The sequence below is a fragment of the Zonotrichia albicollis genome, chromosome 1, assembly GCF_047830755.1.
Source record: "Zonotrichia albicollis isolate bZonAlb1 chromosome 1, bZonAlb1.hap1, whole genome shotgun sequence".
NCBI classification, from domain to species: Eukaryota; Metazoa; Chordata; class Aves; order Passeriformes; family Passerellidae; genus Zonotrichia; species Zonotrichia albicollis.
In genome coordinates this window covers 151,202,163-151,220,617 of record NC_133819.1, presented here as the reverse complement: position 1 = coordinate 151,220,617, position 18,455 = coordinate 151,202,163, and the positions used below count along the sequence as shown (strand labels likewise).

Genomic DNA, 18,455 nt, shown 5'->3' with positions numbered 1-18,455 from the left:
TCTAATTTCTTCATGGACAGCACCCCACTGTAAAGAATCCAGTTCCCAGTTAAAACCCAGCACTGCAGCTCCTTTCCCCAGGGTGCTGACCTCCCATCACACCTGCAGAAATCATGGCCAAGCACAACAAAGCTGAACTCTGCAGGGCCAAAATTTCTCGTGGAATGGTTGCAGCTTTGGTATGCTGCGGTCTGTCCCAGTAGAAATGTGTGGAGCTTTGACAGAGGAAATCTGGGCCCAGTCCTCAAGAGTTCATGAACCTTTCAGTAAAACTGGCCCCCAATCCAAAAAATCCTGGGCTCACATCCAAGAAAAACTGCAGCTCCAAGAACATCCTGCCTTACCATAGCTCCTCTACATCCATCCACCCAGAGCATGCCAGGAAATGCTCGATGCTCTTTTCATCTTGAATTGCACACAGAGAAAATGTGAGAGATCTTGGTAACAAGAAAACAAGCAAAAGCAGAGGGGCCAGGTGTCTGTTAAAACCAGCTTGAAGGATGCTTTTCCTCTCTGGTAGCTGGTTTAACAACTGGGTATTAGTTCACATGAAATTACAGCTGCATTCCTATGGAATTATACACACCATCCATCTGTTCTTGCACTGAATATTGAGGAAGAGGTAAGGAAGATTTTAGGCTTTTCCTCCCATTCTGCAAGAAGAAGGGCATTTGGCTTTTCATATTTGTCAGCCTGCTCTGGGGAAATGACTTTCAAACACATGGCATGAACCCAGAGAGCTGCAAATAGAAAAAGGGATTTGATGCTGTGTGCCCTGGCAGACAATAGCTTTGCACAGGCATTGTTAGGACAGGCATGGCCAGCTTGCAGGTGCCAGGCTTCAGCTGGTTCCCACACAGCCCAGAAAAGGCTCTTGTGTACATCCCTGGCCTGGCAGCAGTGCTGAGCTGCCAGGACCTCCCAGGCTATCTGGGTCCCCAGACACTGTAGGAGATCAGAGGCTGGACAACCCAAACCCCCCAGGTGGCTGCTGGGACTCTCTTTTGCAGCCCAGACAACTGATGGTGGCCCAAGCCCCTGATGTCATCAAATCATAGAATATCTCAAGTTAGAAAAGTCCCACAAGGACCACTGAGTCCAGCTCCTGGCCCTGCATAAAACAGCCCCAAAAATCCCACCATGAGCTTGAAAGCATAGTCCAAATACTCCTTGAACTCAGGCAGGCTTGGGGTTGTATCCTGCCCTGCCCATAGTCTACCCTTGGAGCACTTCCAACTTTCCAGATATGTGTAAAACCCCACATTTTTCATCCCTCAACAGTACAGAGAGCCTGATATGCTGCAGGGAGGTTTCTACCCTGGAATGACAGTGTACACCCAATATCTGGAGTCTCCTCCCAGTTCCTTCTTTCAGGAATAGGGGAGGCAAACTGAGGGGACAGAGACACCCACCTGGCCACAGCAAAGGGCAGAGTGCTCTGTGCCAGGGTGTGAACTTCTTTCAATCCCAGGACACACAGCAAGTAGTTCAGGGATTCACAAAGAATCCTGGAGGTGGATTTTTTCAGGTTTAGTCAGACAGGGTTAGACCAGCAGGCTGCTGTCATTTGCACTGCATTCCTGGCTCCTGCATGCTCAGTGAGCAGTGAAACCCTGCCCATGATAGATGTACTAAATGGGCAGGACAACAGTGGAACAGCTTAGCACAACATCACTGTAGCTTGTACCACTGACATTGATTTTCCTTTCAATCAAGAAAAAGCAGGGGGAAACTCTGCTGCTACCACTGACACCTCCAGGAATTTCCAATCGTCCATGCAGAGAAGCCTGTTATCATCACTTTGCAGATTGTAAAGGAAGCAAAAATCCTGCTGTTGATTTGACAAGCAGTGTCAGCCCTCTGAGAAGCAGGTTCAGGTCTTCCTGACACCTCCCATTCCCTCCACGGCTCTGAGAATGTTGTTTGATCTCTCTGTGTCCTTCAGATCTGCCTCTATAAAACAAAGCTAATGCTGCTGACCCAGAAGGCTCTGTAAGGAGAAAGGTCTTCACTTATCTCTGGCACCACAGAGAAAGAACCAAGAGAGAGCCTAAGAAGCCGAGAAGGGGGTTAAGTTCTGCTCTGCTGCTTAATTGAATAAGCTGCTATTTGCTAGTAATTAAGGGAAAACTCAAGTGTCTGTGAGTGGGGTGAAAGAGGAGAATTCCTCTAATTTACATCTCATTGCCACTGAGATAAATATGCTTTTCTCGTTCTTATCAAAATGATTAACGAGACCTTCCTTAATAGCGATGTCTCTTAACTACTGTTATCACCTAATGATTAAGCTAATGGGTAGCTAAAGCCTGGAAGTTTCACCTGCTTGTTTGTCTTGATTTGGAAAGACAGGGGTCCACTAAGGAAGGCAGGAGCCTCCCCACCCCTCCTGATTGCTATAAATTTTAAATTAAGGGGCTCTCAGGTAAAAATATGGGAAATAACAGTTCTTTAATAGGGAAGAAAAGAAAAACAGGATAAAATAAGCAATGCAGTACACTAGAAAAACACTGACAGAGTCAGAACCCAGCCTGACCCCCTGTGGGTCAGGGTGTTGGTACCAGTCCAATTGGAAATGTGGCTGCATCCCTCCTGGAGTGTCAGGGGTGGTTCTGTTGGAGCAGGGGCTCCTGTAGAGAAGGATGTATTCTTCCTCCGAAGATCCAGTGGAAGAAGAGGCAGCTGCTGTTCCTCTGGGGAATTCAGTGGAGAAAACTGTGCTGGTGTCTCAAAGCCTCTGGATTATATCTGGGTAGCAATGCTTGGCTCCTCCCTCTGGGCGGAGCATCTCACAATAGGATGTTCTAGTTCTTATCAGTGATGCAGTGACATTCAATAGTCTGTTATCAGCAGATGTCCCCTCCTGAGGGAGGTGTGATTGTGGTCACTCAAAGAGAGAGATAAGGCAAACTGCCCACTTGACAAAGATAATCTGCCATACAGATGGTAATTGGAAACATCTTGCATTGCAATCTTGAACATTGTTTCATGAAAAAAAATTTCTCTCCATCCAACCTCTTATCCAGGCCCAGTTAGACTCCAGTTCTGCTGCAGATTTACCCAATAATGGAACTGGGAGAGGTTAAAGCTGCTTTAGTGCCTCACTCCATCCACTACATGATCCAGCCAAGTCTACATTGGTGGTTGTCAGACTGTCTGTAGCCCAGACAAAGCAGACACATCATGACTCCAGAAATCTAAGCTCAGATGCCTCCCCACAAGTTGCACTTTTCCCTCACATCCTCCTCAGCCCATGTCATATGGATTCCAAAATTCATGTAAGTGATGAGAATGGTGTTTGGGGTTGGGGTTGGAATGGTGTTGGTGGTAGATCAGCCACATGAATAGACCTTTGCTGAGTGCACATGGTTTTGGATGAGGATCCATCAAATCCAGGCTGGATTTGAGCCTCCCCAGGCTGACATCACAGGTACCACTCAGGATTTAGGATATCTACATGTAGATGTTGGCTGTGTGATAGTGTTTGATCTCCCTTTAAAATCAAGGGAGAGCACAGGCAGCACTCAGATGCTTAGAGCAGAGATCTCCATGTCCCTCTGCCACTCCGAGGCAGTTTGGGTACTACAGGCCATATTGTGAAATTGCCTTGGAAGTCCAGAAAATCAAGTCCTCTCTGTGGTGAGCAGAGTCAGCTGGAGAAAGATTCACTCTAGCACAGATGCCTTTGAGCTATTGATCCAGGAAGAGGTTGGTCACTTATAAGTTCTGGGCTATTTCTGTCTTGCCCACAGAGATTTTTGGATGCTGCCAGGCATGTCAGATAGCATTGGGCATCTTCATTTTGCAAATGAATGCCATTTGTACTAGCTAAAAAAACAATAAAATGTTCCAAAAAGAAATCATACCCAGTGTCAATGTAAATGATCTCATGAGGTATAATGCTGGTGAAAAAACCCATCATTTTGGGTCAGTTTTTCTTTTCTCTAAGCAAAATTCCTACCTGACATTTTATGCTTGCAAGAGTGCATTAAATAGCAGCACAGCACTTAACAAATTTTACATTTAGATTGCTTCTCCTCTGTTTGCTGCATGGGTTGCTCACTCTGCTCCTTGCCAATAAGCCACCCAGAGAAGCAGAACGACATTAATGATCAGGAAAAAAACAAAAGCTAGTCAATAATAACCTCAGTGGTAATTTCCTGATGAGAAGTTCACTCATTTCTTTATTTGTGCCTGGGAGCTCTCGTTGTTCTTATTATGAATCCTCAGGCATAAAAAGTGGAAGTGATTTCTAATTTAAATAGAGTTGGTATAAACCTCTGAAAATGAATCTTCATGAAATGATAAAGCAGGGCTCTAATATTGTGTTTTGAAGGGTGCCACATATTCTGAATAATGCTGTAGGTGCATAACTGAGCAGGCAGCACTGGTTTGAGTGGGACAGAAATGGGACTCCTTTGAGGTTCCTCAGAGACTCCATGTAGCCACATGCTAATATGGAGTGGACATGTTGGGGTCTCTAGCTTGTCAGAGTGACCCCGAGAAGAGTTCGAAAGTCTCTTTCCCAGCCCAACGCTTGAAGAAGGAGTCAGAGCTCTTAATTTCTTGGTTCTCAAGGTTGTTTATTGTATCTTATCTGTAAAATTCTTTCTCCTGCCCTGCTGAGGTCCATCCAGTAGGACAGTTCCAGGCACTCTGCCTGCCCCTGGGGCAGTGTTATGTCTTTATACTAAAAACTACGTATACAATGTTTACAATTACTTTCCAATACCTATCACCTATGTTAGACAGTGAGCTTCTACTCTAAACCAATCTAAAAGTGCCAACATCATAGCAAAAGATGGAGGCCAAGAAGAAGAAGGAGAAAGGCTGGACATGCCCAGTTCCCTCCATCTTGCCTCCTGAACCCCCATACCAAAAACCCCAAAATCTACTTTTTCCACCCCATGATAACTTCACTATATTCTACCTAAACTGTTGTGGCTTGCTGATTTTCATATAAGGTTGGTAATTTGCTCCACGGGTCATAATCAAAACCATAGGCATTTTGGGCTCCATGCCAGGGCTTCTGAGCCCCCTGGCAGGGGTCATGGCCATCCTGGACAGCCAGAGGGATGTTCTGGGTTCCCACATGGACAGAGGATCTTTGCTTTGGAGAAGACACATTTCACTAGCCCAGGTTGCTCCATGACGCATCCAAGCAGGACCTGAGCACTGCCAGGGATGCCTGTGTTGGAAGGGACCTACAAGGATCAAATCCAACTCACGGCTTTGTGGAATGTGCTGTGGTGTAGCCTCACCTGAAAAAGAGGGACACCTATCAACCTAGAAACTGCTGACAGACATGAGATTCTCCCAGGAGTAAATGGAGTTTTCTCAACTGTTGCAAGTTATCTAAAGACTTTTCTTGCTCTGACATGACACACCAAGCCCTCATGTGGACACCAGGGTTGGCACCCTTTGCACACCACAAAGCAATGTGGCATCTCTCTCACTTAGCAGAGAACCAATAAAGCACCAAAGCCCTGCTCAAAGGATTCCCAGACCCTTAGATATGGCATAAAAGATTAACTAGCTCCACCACTTGACAAGGTTAAAGCAGGAAATAATATATTTATTTGAACATAAATTTGCATCACTGTGCTAGAGTCAGAGGAAACTGTGATGTCAGATTTTATTTCAGTTTTGCAGAATAAAGACCTTCCTTAACTGTTGCACTATCTCAGACAGCTTCTGTCTCCTGTCCTGAGCTGAAATCTTTGTCCACAGATTTTCTGGTGTTCGCACTGTCTAAAGCAATTTGGGTGTCAAATACAAGCTTTGAAAGTGTCTTTTATGTCCTTCCTGTTACATCCATCCCCTGCCCTGCAGTGAGAAAGAGCAGGGGTGGTACAAAGATGTTTCAAGATCATTTAAAATATAATTTCCCAGCCTCACTCACCTTCTCATGGTCATTTCCTTCCTATTTCCTCCCCTCAGTGCAGTGTTTGTACCTGACCTAGCACCTGTCTGGCCCCACCTCCCCGTGTCTGCTACAGCTGCCTAAAACACATTTGTAAATCTCCTGAATGTTGAAGAAATATTAAGCAGAATTCTGCTCACTCCTACAAGGAGGACAAGGACACAGGGATCTGAGCCATTCCTGTTACAGGGAATTCCTGTGCCTGGCAAAGCAGAGCCTCTGTGAAGGCTAAATAAATCCTGAAGTACATGAAGAAAGCAGGATCAACTTCTGTGATCTCATGCACAGTCTGGGATCAACTGGGCTGAAAAATATTTACAGGCCTAAATTAAACACTACTCACATTGCTAAAGAACTAAAGAAAGATACTTTGGGGAAGGTTTTGAGGAGCTGAGCACACAGAGGATGAGGCTGATTTGGTTCTTACAGAGCAAACTGAAGATATTATTTCACAAAGCACAGAAAGAAATGGCAACAAGCTGGTTTGTCAGTCAATGTGCCATTTCCTCTTCAACCCTGCCTCTAGAATTCAAGGAGAATCACTATCCAAGGAACCTGTGTACCTCCATTTAAAAATTAAAACTAATCCTCTACTGTATTTTCACCAGCAAAAAATATGATTAAACCACCATTCTTCTGATCCTGGGGAGCATTCAGAGCTCTGATAGGACAGAAATAACTGCAGAGCAAGTGATGGAGAGTCAGGACCCTCGAGGGGAAGGGTTTGGAAAATACCTCTGGGATTCAGAAGGGTGAGCAGCTCTTGAGCATGTGGCTGAAGTAATTGCTCTCACTTCCTTGCTTCACAGAGCAGTTCAGGATAACCCAGCATGGCTCCCAGCACAGGGGGGGAGAAGTCAGAACATAAAAACCATATTTCTCTTCTATCTTAGTAAAGAAGAGCACGTGATTTGCAAATTCAGCATCAAATGGGCATCAGTGACATGAAAACCAGGTTATTGGCAGGATATGCTGGAGGTTAAGGTGAACTTGAGGGAATGCTGGATGATGGACATAAAAAAAAAACAACTTGAAATCTAATGTCTGGTATTGTTGAATTTCTCTATCTTGGGAAAAAACAGTTCTTGGCAGGAAAAAGTTTTTCCAATGTATAATCCCTCCCTCGGGAAATCATTTTGTCTTATAAGTGAAAAATTATCAGTTCTATGGCTGTAGTGATGCCAAAATCCACTTTAATGACAGGTAAAAAAATTAGCAGGAAAAAAATATCTCCATCATATACAGAGGAAAATGGTGGCAAGGAAAGGGACTGCTGGGAGCTCAGAGGGGCAGGAGCTGGAGCCCAGGGCTTTGTGGCAGCTTTTCTGCCTGCCTGTGAATCCCTCATGGCCCAGAAACTTATGGTATATTCTACACTTCCAATAAAAAGAAGAAAAGCAGTTAAGAATCTTTCATCAAAAAGCTCAAGAAGGGGACAGAGCCCAGAGATCTGAGCCAATAAAAAAACAAAAAAGCCATCTATAAAAGTTGAATCTTCAGAGATGACCCCACAACTCCCCATGAATCTGCTGAAATGTGGCAATTTTTTATTTTTTTTTTTATAGAGGAGGTGGGAACCACAGAGAAGAGGGAGAAGGGAAATTCCTGACTGTGAGTCTCTCACTAATGCCAAGCAGTGCAGTGGGGTCACCCACCATCCCCCCTGAGCTGACTCCCCACTGCTCCACACTGGGAGGACAGCCCAGATCTCCAGGACATGAGCTCCAGCTCCCTTACATGGCAAAAAGAGCAATCACACTGACTAAACATTTGTATGATTTTTTATTGGATCATAGATCAGCTTTTTGGGTGTGGAAATCTATATCAAAAAGGTGGTTTGTGATTTCATTGCAAAGGTTTATTTGGCTAATTAAAAGAGGAAAAGGAAGGTACACTCCCTCTTACTGGGCAATTAATAGGTGGTAGTGAGTTAATAAAAAATAACTATCATGGGGGATAGAGATGGTATTTTTTCAGCTTTCCACATTCATCTCAGAAAAAGGCAAGACTATGCACTGCTGGGTAACCAGAATTCACCAAAGGATGATAGATGGCTATACACTTCCCATATTTCTTCTTTTGAACATGTCCAGTAAGCTTCACAAGAGAAACTTCAGCAAACATCCCCTGTATGCCACTCATCAAATCCATCCTACAGCTGCTGTGCCTTTCCCCATCCCTTCAATACTCTGAGCCATGACCACCAACACCTGGCAGAGGAGCAAAAGGAGCTGTGCCTGCAGTGAAACCTACTGGAAAACAGGTGAAAATGGAAATCAAACCAGCAGGCACCTCATGGATTCTTTGCTTCTTTCCTGCCAAGGTCAGGATTAAATCATGAGAAGGTGTTTCTTGCTTGGACTCAGATGTTCACCAGTTCCCATCCACGTCTCACAAGCTGTGAGCTCTACTTTAGCAAGGTAAAAAATGCCAATGTATCTCTATCTACAAGGTCTTTTAAAGATAAACTGTCCAACTAGGAAATGACACCTAAATTATTTTTACTTTTAACCCAATAACCAATCACCTGAGGCCCGAAATGTGGACTTTTCTACCCAATTACACAATAACATTCAAACCCATGAAGAAGGTGAAGAAGAAGAACCAATCTCCTCCCTAAAACCTCCATCTTGCTTTATATATTTTACTATATTTTAAAACCTTAAACTCTAATTTTTCCACCATGTGATATTACACAATTCTGTTCAAGCTCCACACTCATAATCCCAGTTCTATCATTCCATTTTGGAAGCCTTCTCCATGGCCTCAGGTCGAATGCAGTGTTCTCTTGGGGGTCAGTGCCTGGCAGCACAGAAAATATAAAATTCTCAGCATCCAAGGTTCCAACAGGCACCCACACAGTGCTGTGAAGCTGAAGGGGCAAATATCCTCCTGAGGAGGGCAGAGGCTGTGCAGGACCACCTGAGAGCCCCCGTGCCCCAGAGAGGTTCTCAAGCAAAGCCCTAAAACAGCTCTGCCCGTGCTCTGTGGGGTGACAACCCCACACCCCGGGCACCAGCAGCTCTCCCTGCCCAGAGCAGGCTCCCAGGGGAGGATGTAAATCCCAGGCAGGGCACGGGTGAGGCTCTGCCCTTGGCTCCAGGTCCTTGGCTGCGGCCGCAGACGGCAGCCAGGGTGGGCAGAGCAGTTTCACACGACCTTCCTCCCTGAACCAAAGCTGCTGACGTCCACCCAGCCCCAGTCCTGGGCACGGGGCCAGGGCCTGCCTGCCAAGGGCTGTCCCCCTTCCAAAACACATCAGCTGGAATTGCTGAACCTGCTCCGGGAACAGCCCCGGGCGGTGGTTTCATCTACACATGAGCACAGCCTGGTGCACAGTGCTCCAGCAATAACCTGCAAACCTCCTCTACACCTCTGAAATAGGGCTGTGGAGACAAAAAAATCACCTTGCAGATTCACTAGGGCAATCCATAAATGAGACTTAAAATTAAGTACTGGCAACCTCATTTTATAGCCCAAACTCTGTCTGTCCTACAGAGTTGGGTTTTTGTCTTTATTTTTTTTTCCTTCTGTTACTCTTATTTTTCCCCTAAAATAAATAAGGAAATTATTTATTTGAGAGTTGTCCTTATCTCTAACAAGATACCTGGATTTCCATATCAGGGATTGTTTCTCATTTCTTGGAGATAACAAAAAAATGTGCTCTGGGGAATTCTGATTTACATTCAGCAGCTTGTGAGAAACCTATTGATAAAAATATTCAAGGAAGAATTGAACAGATTGTGTCTGAGGATTATCTCTACACCCAAATGTATGTGTAAAAAATAAATAAAAGCAATAAAAGCCATTCCATCTGCACAGAGATAGAAGCAGGCTTCTCTTGCAGTAAGAAAAGCCATTATTTAAGTTATTATTTACAGAATCAGACAGGTTTGTGTTGGAAGGGACCTTAAAGGTCATCTCATTCCAATCTTCTGCCATGGGCAGGGACACCTTCCACTAGACCAGGTTGCTGTCTCTGGGACAGTGGAGGAGAAAAATAAACAAATAGTGAATTGCAGAATAACTTTGCAAAATAACAAAAAAAAAAAAGTGGTTTAGCCTCTCTCTGCTTATGGGCTGGAAGGAAATGAGTTTAAAGAAACCTGATCAGCTGATAACTGCATTATGCCAATTCATTCCTCCCTCCAGCACAGGTCCTTTGATGAGACATTTTTGCATTGCAGCTGCCATCCCTTGGCTGACAGGCCAAACCCTCTTCTCAGTGAGGTGTTCAGTCCCAGATCATCTCCCTTATAGAGCTGCAAGATTAAACAATTTCTGGGGGAGATTTTCTGAGAGAAACTAATTTTCTTGGACCATAATTTGTCCTTGGGAAGATCAGCCTAGTCTGGGGGCCTTTCCAGTGGAGAGGGCAGAGACAAAGATATCCCAGTGGAGAAGGCCTGAAGAGCAGCATTCAAATGGCTGAAGTACTTATTGAAAGTCATAGAATCAAAGAATGGCTTGGGTTGGACGGGACCTTCAAACACCATCTCATGCCAATCTGCTCCCTTGGACAGGGATACCTTCCACTATCCCAGGTTGTTCCAAGTCCTGTCCAACTTGGCTTTGAGCTCCTCCAGGGATGGCACAGCCTTAGCTTCTCTGGGAAACCTGTGCCAGGGCCTCAAGACCCTCACAGGAAAGAATTTCTTCCTAACATCCAATCTAAATCTCTCCTCTTTCAGTTTAAAACCATTCCCCTTGTTCTATCAATAACTGCCCTTGTAAATACACTTGTCTGCACTGACAGCCTTGGAAACCCGCAACCTCTGGTCATGCACCAGAAAAGAAAGCATTTAAGTGATATCTTCCCTCATCAGTGTCAGGCTCAAACCATGACAATCAGCCCTGCAGCTCAGCTCTGGGAGTAGGAAAAGATTCAGAGAACAGATTTTCCCAGGTGTCCATGCACTGCAGAGCATCCCAGCAGCAACAGCAGCTCCTTCCAGTCCTCCTGCTCAGCAGATGAGCGGTGGCTGAACCCATCAGGACCATGGTCCTAAAAAGTGGCATCAGCAATGAGAATCCATCAGCAAGGAGAAAAGGTCTTGGAAATCTGGGAAGACACAGAGGGAGGCATGTCCAGAGAGGCCTGCTGGCACTCCAGAGGGGTACAGGGGTGGTGTTGAGTGAGGATGAGGGCAGACAGGATTCATAACATCACAGCCACGAGCTGTGACCTCTTCCCCTGAACAGGCAAATACCAAAGCACTTGGGACAAACTGGGAAAATTACCTCAACTCCAGCCAGAAGCTTGAATGGGAGAGGGAGGAGAAGGAGCAAAAGATGCAGGATGTTTTCAAGGCTGGAGAAGCCCCATCTCTTGAGGAGCCAGGGGCATGCCAGCTCTCCAGTGGGACAGCTCTGCATCTTCCTTGTTTTCCCTGGATTTTACCAGCACAAACCTTCCAACCCCTCTATGATGTCAACTGAGAGGATTCAGGACTAAAGTCATGATTTGGGGCTGCACTATGAAGATGTTCAAGTCTAAAAAGAGATGGATCTTTTACCTGAAATGGAAAATGAAACAACTGTCTCCCTGCTTGGCCTTGGAGTTCCTCAGGGAGGCAGATGTTTGATTCCAGGATTTTGGCAGACGTTAGTGCACCCGAGACATGAAGACCACAGAAGGGAGTGAGCAGAAAGACAGACATTTACACTGAATCCCAAGTATATTTGCCTGATGGGGGTGTAAGACATACAAGAATTTCAGCAAAATGCCGTTAATTAACTGAAAAACTAATTTTATAGAAAATATTTCATACTTTTGGAAATCAGTAGCAGCCCTATTTAAGGTTGCCTGTTCATAAACAAACCCATGTCAGTGGAAAATTTTCAGATTTACATAAATCCTAGCATATTCATGTTTTATTAATGATCAGTAATGTCATATTTATCAACCTATGGGCCAAGAAAGAAATTATCTGATGGAAGCTAAAGCCTGTGTTCGGTTGTGCTGACTGCTCCCACTGTGGTGGCTGGCATTCCAGTCAGCCCCAGACACTGAAAAATCCTGAGTCAGGCCTTAAAACCCACATGCCCCACTTGAAAACCACAAGAGAATTTGACATTTATGAATAATAACAACAAAAACAGCAGCAGCAACAACCTTGGTATCTCACCCTTGGCATTCTGCTGTATTTCCAGCTTGTATTTCTCAGCTAGAACTTATTTTTGATCATGAAGCCTGAGAATATAATGGGTTAGAAGGTCCTAGAAGTTGGATGCATCAGAAAAAAACCTCATCTATTGCAAAACAAACAGTAAAATTACACAACAGCATTGTACTTGGCATCTTTACAAAGCAGGAATATTCCTATTTTCTGCACTTACCTAGACAAATCTACCAGACATCTTTCCTTACCAGCATCTAAGGGACTTTATGGGACAGTAAAAACTGAATGAATAAACCCAGATAAGAAGTAATACATTATTGGCTTGGGAAAAAAAAAGAACATGCTTGTCTTTCGAAATATTTGATCTGTTAAAACCATCAGGGAAGAATTAGGTAACTTTATTGCTGATTTCAGTCTGTGGGCATTGGGAGAACAGGGGCTTGCATCCCAATGACCTTCTGCACATGAAACATTTACAGACTCCTTTTTGTGTATGTGCATTTGGACATTTTTAGTTGTGTCCTTCTCTCAATTTATTCAGTTTTACATTGAAAAGACAGAATAAGAGAGCAGCAATGAAAAAGCCAAAAATACCCTTGATTTTCATTTTCCAAAAATGGCCAGTTTGGAGGGGAACAAAACAAAAAAAAAAGAAGTTTTATTTGGTGGGTTAAGGCAAATGGCCCATTTTGAAATAAAAAAAAATGCTGTTTCCAATGCAAACAAACCTTCTGGCATTAGGAATTATGTGATTGGATTGTGCAAGTCAAATGGGTCTCAGCGGACTGAGGGGCAAAGGGAGCGGCTTTGGGCATGTTCAGGGTGCAGTCACAGTGCTGGCCTCTGTCCTCTTCTCCTTCCCTCCTTCAACAACCTTCAGAGTGCTGCCTCAGTTTCCCTCGGTGTAAAACACGCTAAAAATAGCAACTCTCCTCGTGGAAGAAGCTCTGAGGAGTAATTAACTAATGCTAGCAAAGTGCCAGCCAGCACTAATTGCTGTCATCATGCAGGAGAGGAGCAGTGGGGTTTGCTTTGGTCCTAGTGGTGCTTGTTTTCCTGGACTCGATGAGCCACAGCATCAATGAGCCACTGATGGGGCTCTGAGTGACTCCTCAAGGCACTGCAGCAGGTTCTGAAAATATAAACATCCACAAATTAATTTGGCTCTCCAACAGCCTCCGGGAAAGTGAAACCTCCCTCACAATGTGGAATGCTGAGGAAAAAGGAAAGAAAAGTTATTCCTGCTATTCCAGGCTGATGAAATGCCTGGGTTGAGCTGTAGATCCTCATTCACCCTTTGATTTGGCCACACCAGCACTGTGGTGGCCCTGGTGCAGCACCTGGAGCCGTGCCCTGGGAGCAGGAAATCGGGAATGGGGCCAGGGTGGTGCAGGAAGGACGGGGGAAAGCAGCTGGGTTTCAAAGCAGGGGAAGAGAAAGAAGAACTTAGCCTGAGGAGCAAGAGTCAAGGTGTTCCTTGCGCCTTCTGGTCAAAAATCTGACCAAAAACTGGGAATGGTTTGTGGAAGAATCAGAGATAGGGACAGTATCAAATTCATCTATGGAACAGGAACTTCTGGTGCAGACAGGCCTTTCATGAACATGGAGGTTTTACAAAATAGAGGATCCAAGCTATGATGTATCCACATAAACACTTCTCTGCCTGGGAACAGCCTGCAACAGCTTCTCTGCCATCCTCAGTTTTCACATCAGCAGAGGCTGCTGGGTCAATATCAACTAGAAATTGTTGATCCCATGGCAGGGGGAGGGGTTGTGACTAAATTATCTTTAAGGTCTCTTCCAGCCCAAACTATTCTATGACTCTATGAAATTACAGGAGGGTCCAGAACAAAGCTGTTGTTTGCAATCTGCAGAGATCAAATCTCTGCAGGGACTTTCCCAAAGGATGCTCCAGGGATGGGCATCCCCCATGGCCATGGCACCACCAGAGCCTGCAGACTGAGAAGAGACTTTCTTCAGGTTTGAAAGAGGAATAACCAAGTGCAGAGGTCAAATTTAATTGCACTCCCCCATTTACACAATTGAAGGGAAATAGTTTTGCTGACTGCTGTCCATCTGTGAAGATCTAACAAAGCAGGGAGATGGGAATAGTCCTAGGTCTGGACATGTTCCAAGGTGGTAGCAGCAAAAACAAGGAGCTATTCCCACAGGAAGAAACAGTGTGAAGGAATCTTCTTTCACAGTTCTTTCGTCTCTGGCAACAGTTTCTCAAGTTAAATATTTATATAATGTATATATGCATTCATGTACATACACTAACAAAGCAAGGCAAGAAGTCGAATCTTACTGTCTGAAAAGTGGATCTAATCAAGTAAACAATCTTCAGTCTTGAAAATCCTCTTACAAGACTCTAAAATGTTTTATTTCAAAGTATAACCTCAGCTTTCCAAGTACAGAGTCATTTATAGATTAACATTTTAAGCAAAAAGCCTTTGAAGTCCCTTTTAAACTTCCCAAAATTCTTTGAAGATGGGATGGTTCAAACTTACAAACCTCTGGGAAAGAAGGTGCCCCTTTAGAGCCAGGTGGGCCTGATCATGCCGTTCACTCCAAAACCCCTACAATTGGTAGGATAATTTGGAAAACCCAGCATGTGTTACCCCAATATGACATTAGGTGTCACCCATGCACTGCATTTACTGCCTGTCCCCCTCTCCGGTCCCCCCCTGGGAAAGCAGCAGCTCATTCCCCCCTCACCCCAGGGCTGGTGATTCACGCTGGGGGGATTTCAGGATATCACACCAGGGAGGCCCATGGAGGGCCAGGAGAAATGCCCACAGCCTGGACCTCATACCTCAGCCTGGAAGAGGTGGGATCGGAGCAGTATCCATGTCCCCATGCCTTGCAGGACAGGAGTGGGTCCTTGGACTCAGAAAAAGGTTCAAGATGCAGATGTTTAACTCTGTACTGTCCCTGACCCGTGACAGCCAGCCCTGCCCATGTCTGGGCAGCCTTGAGGGGCTGAAGGGCTTGGAGATAAGTCTCCACTGGGATGCTCCCCTAATTTAGCAAGAGCTGTGTGGAATTTAGATGCTCTGTGTCACACACATGTCCATGGCCAGGAAATGGGTCCCCAGAGGAGCCAGGATGGCACAGAGGTACAGGGAACATGTAAGGCAGCCAGGGTGCTCTGCAGCCCCCATTCCCCTGGCTCAAGGTCTCCTTCACACACCCTCTCCTCCAAGGACTGCTTCGCTCCTGTTCCCTTGCTAAAGGAGGGGAACCAGAGCCCTGGGAAGGTGGAACCAGGCTGGAAAGCTGGGAGGGAGCCAGCTGAGCAGCCCCACGCTGGGAGCCACCCCTGGTGCCATTTGGGCACTGTCCCAGCCCTCCACCAAGTGGGGCAGGATCTCCCTGAGGGCTGACAGGAGCCGGCAGGAGGAATCCCATGGACTGGAGAAGGAGGCCGACCTCATTAAAGCCATGGAAATCCCCTTCCACATTCCCGGCTGCGGTGTTTCCTCTCTTGCAAGAGCGTGAGGCCGTGGCAGGAGGGGGGAGGCACTTTGGGGAACATGTTTACAGAACTCCTGCCAAACCACAGGAAGTCCCAGCTCCTGGAGATGGAGAATGGGCGGAGGAGGAGGCAGATGTGGCCAAGGCTCTGTCAACTCCTCTCCACTGCCACTGGCAAACAAAAGCCAGAGCATTGCAGCGCTGTTGTGCCTGGCCATGTGGGATGCAGGAGGGCCTGGAGTCGTCTCCCTTTGCTGTTTTATCTCAGAGCAGCTCAGCAAGTGAAGTCCTCCAGCAAAGGGGGGAAAAAATCACCTGAGAGATGGGTAATTTTTCTGCACACTAGAGTTAAGTACACCTTGCTGTGCTTCTGGCTGTGGCAACTGAGAACAGACTCAGAAATGGGATCCAACAGCTCACCGTGCAGAAAGCTGATACTCAGTTGTATTAATTTTTTTATTATTATTTCTAAACAGCATTCATCTGCTGCACCCTGTTTACCCACTCAAGGAATGTCACCTTGTGGGGTTCTGGCTTCTCTTTGAAGGGCTGACAGCTGAGCTGTCCATGCATACCAGGAATCTAGAGGAAGGTTTTCCTTCCCATGGCACAAGATCTTGAACTTCACAATCTTCAATGGTCCCTTCCAATCCAAACCATTCCATGATTTTATGAATCTGCTGCCTCTGCCACCACTCACAGCTGTGACATGCCACTCGTCCAGTGAGGCTATCAAAGGTTTGGGCAACAGCCTGAAGATGCTCCTTGATCAGAAGGTCTTGGACACCCCTACAAATACATCCTAGAATGGCAATGAGCTCTTGAGTCTGGGGACCACGAGAGTCTCCTCTGCTGACACCAGCTGAGCAGGATTTGGGCAGCAGGTCCACAACTCAGCACATGTTCCACATTCCTTTTAATTTCATTAGGGTCAACAGCCTTACAGCAGTCAAGGATGTTTCTCCATCTCACACAATCTCACACTCCCGGTGGCTTTGGCTACATCCTTGGTAAAGACCTTGCACTCATAATGGCTTTAACCTGAAGGTGGGTAGGTTTTGATTAAATATTAGGAAGAAATTCTTTACTGTGAGGGTGGTGAGACACTGGAACAGGTTTGCCCAGAGAAGCTGTGGCTGCCCCATCCCAGGAAGTGTTCAAGGCCAGAATGGATGTGGCTTGGAGTAACCTGGTCTAGTGGAAGGTGTCCCTGCCCATGGGAGGGCCTTGGAATGAGATGATTTTTAAGGAATCTTCTGACCCAAACCATTCTGGGATTCTATGATAGGTATCTACACAGAAGCCACCATTCCCCAAATTACTCAGCACAGCCCTGTCCTCACCATTTCACTTGTTTGATGAGGAGAGACACTCCACATCCTGATTTATCTATCAACACCTGCAGGGGTACAGACAGGCAGAAAAACAACCTACCTACCAAAACATTGCCTCATATTGCTCAAGCCAGTCAGAACTGCAAATTAATTCATAACAGACTGAATTTAAGACCTAAAGAAAAATACAAGTTCATTTATTGGACATGCTATTTCAAAATGAATAATATAGTTCTTGTTTAAAAGCCACTAAAGAGACAGATTTAATAAAAGAGCAAAGTTTCCAAGAGGTTTCATCTGACAGTGAATATCATATTGAACATAGTCAGGAAGAAAAGTAATTGTAGTCTATATAATTAGTCCTTCCCTCCACCCCTGTTTGGCAATCACTTTATCAAATTACAGATGTCCAGACTGGATTAAGTGTTGCTGAAATACCTTGCAGTCAAAATCTTTGCGCAGTGTTCATTATCATTAATTAAGTGTATGCGATCCCAGTTCCCAGAAGAATGTCCTTTTCTGTTAGCTGAGCTATATTTAAACTCAGGAGAATTCAGCATACATTTTTAATAGAAATTCAACAGACAGTATTGACATTTCTGTTTACAGCAGCCTTTTAACATCACAAAAAACATCACAATGACCCAGGGAGATTGTGCTTCTCCTTTTCAGCTAAAACCCCAGTTCTTTAAACCAATTTCTGAGATCTTTCCATCACCCTATTCTAGTCTTAGATCCAGAAATGCCTTGCCCCACTTCTAAGTAGTAAACTCTGAGTTTCCTGCTAGATGATGTGCTTGTTTACACCTCCCAGTGCTCTCTCTGCTCTCTCCAGAGGGTGGATTTCCTGACTCACAGTGCCTCTAACCCATTGCCCAAACCGGTTGCTCTCCATCCTGTTTTTGTGCAGCTGAATGTTCCTCCTTATTCCATCCCACATGCCTCCCAACTGAATCTCACCCTACTTTGGAAAGACCATTATTCCACAAACTGAGGGTCCCCCTCCTTCCCAATCTCATCCTCCAGTGCTTTTCTCAGTTCTTCCTGACTCTGCATGTACAGTGGATTGAATGATCCTCCTCAGGATTCATCCACCCATCCTGCAGACCCATGTTCACCATCACCATCCTTCTCAGAAGCCCTGTTAAAAAGCATCTGAGTTGTGCTTCAGCTGTATTAGAAGATTGCTGATGAAAGCCCTGCTGGAGCCAAGGCAGCTACTGCATCTCTCCTTTGCAGAACAACTCCTGCAAATGGAATTTGATTGATCCAAAAGTTTTCTCTTGACCAGTCCCTAATGGCTGATATTAATTTCTTTCATTACCTGTCATGTGTTTGTAAAATGGTCATTTAATTACCTATCCTTCACTTGTCTTTTTAAGAGTGTGTGTTTCCTACCCTGTTGACTCTCCCACTTTACTGCACAGGTCTGAACACCCAGTCTTGCTCTGCCTCACCATCCCTGATCCTCAGCATGAAACAGCCCTGTTGCAGGTCACTAAGGGGAGAAAAGCCCCTCCAAAACTTATCTGCTAAACATTCCCAATGCCTTCAGTGAATGTGTGGGTGCCATTCTTAATATCAGTCCATTAAATAACACTT

General features: G+C 45.3%; 1 long non-coding RNA gene across 1 annotated transcript in view; it reads right to left on the bottom strand.

Annotated features, from left to right (window-relative positions):
• Positions 1–12,315, bottom strand: part of LOC141725446 (uncharacterized) — a 31,693-nt gene extending 19,378 nt beyond the window's left edge. Inside the window, exon 1 of the long non-coding RNA XR_012577301.1 lies at positions 12,260–12,315. This is a non-coding gene — a long non-coding RNA (uncharacterized LOC141725446). The remainder of the gene's footprint in view (positions 1–12,259) is intronic.
• Between the last annotated feature and the right edge of the window lie 6,140 nt (positions 12,316–18,455).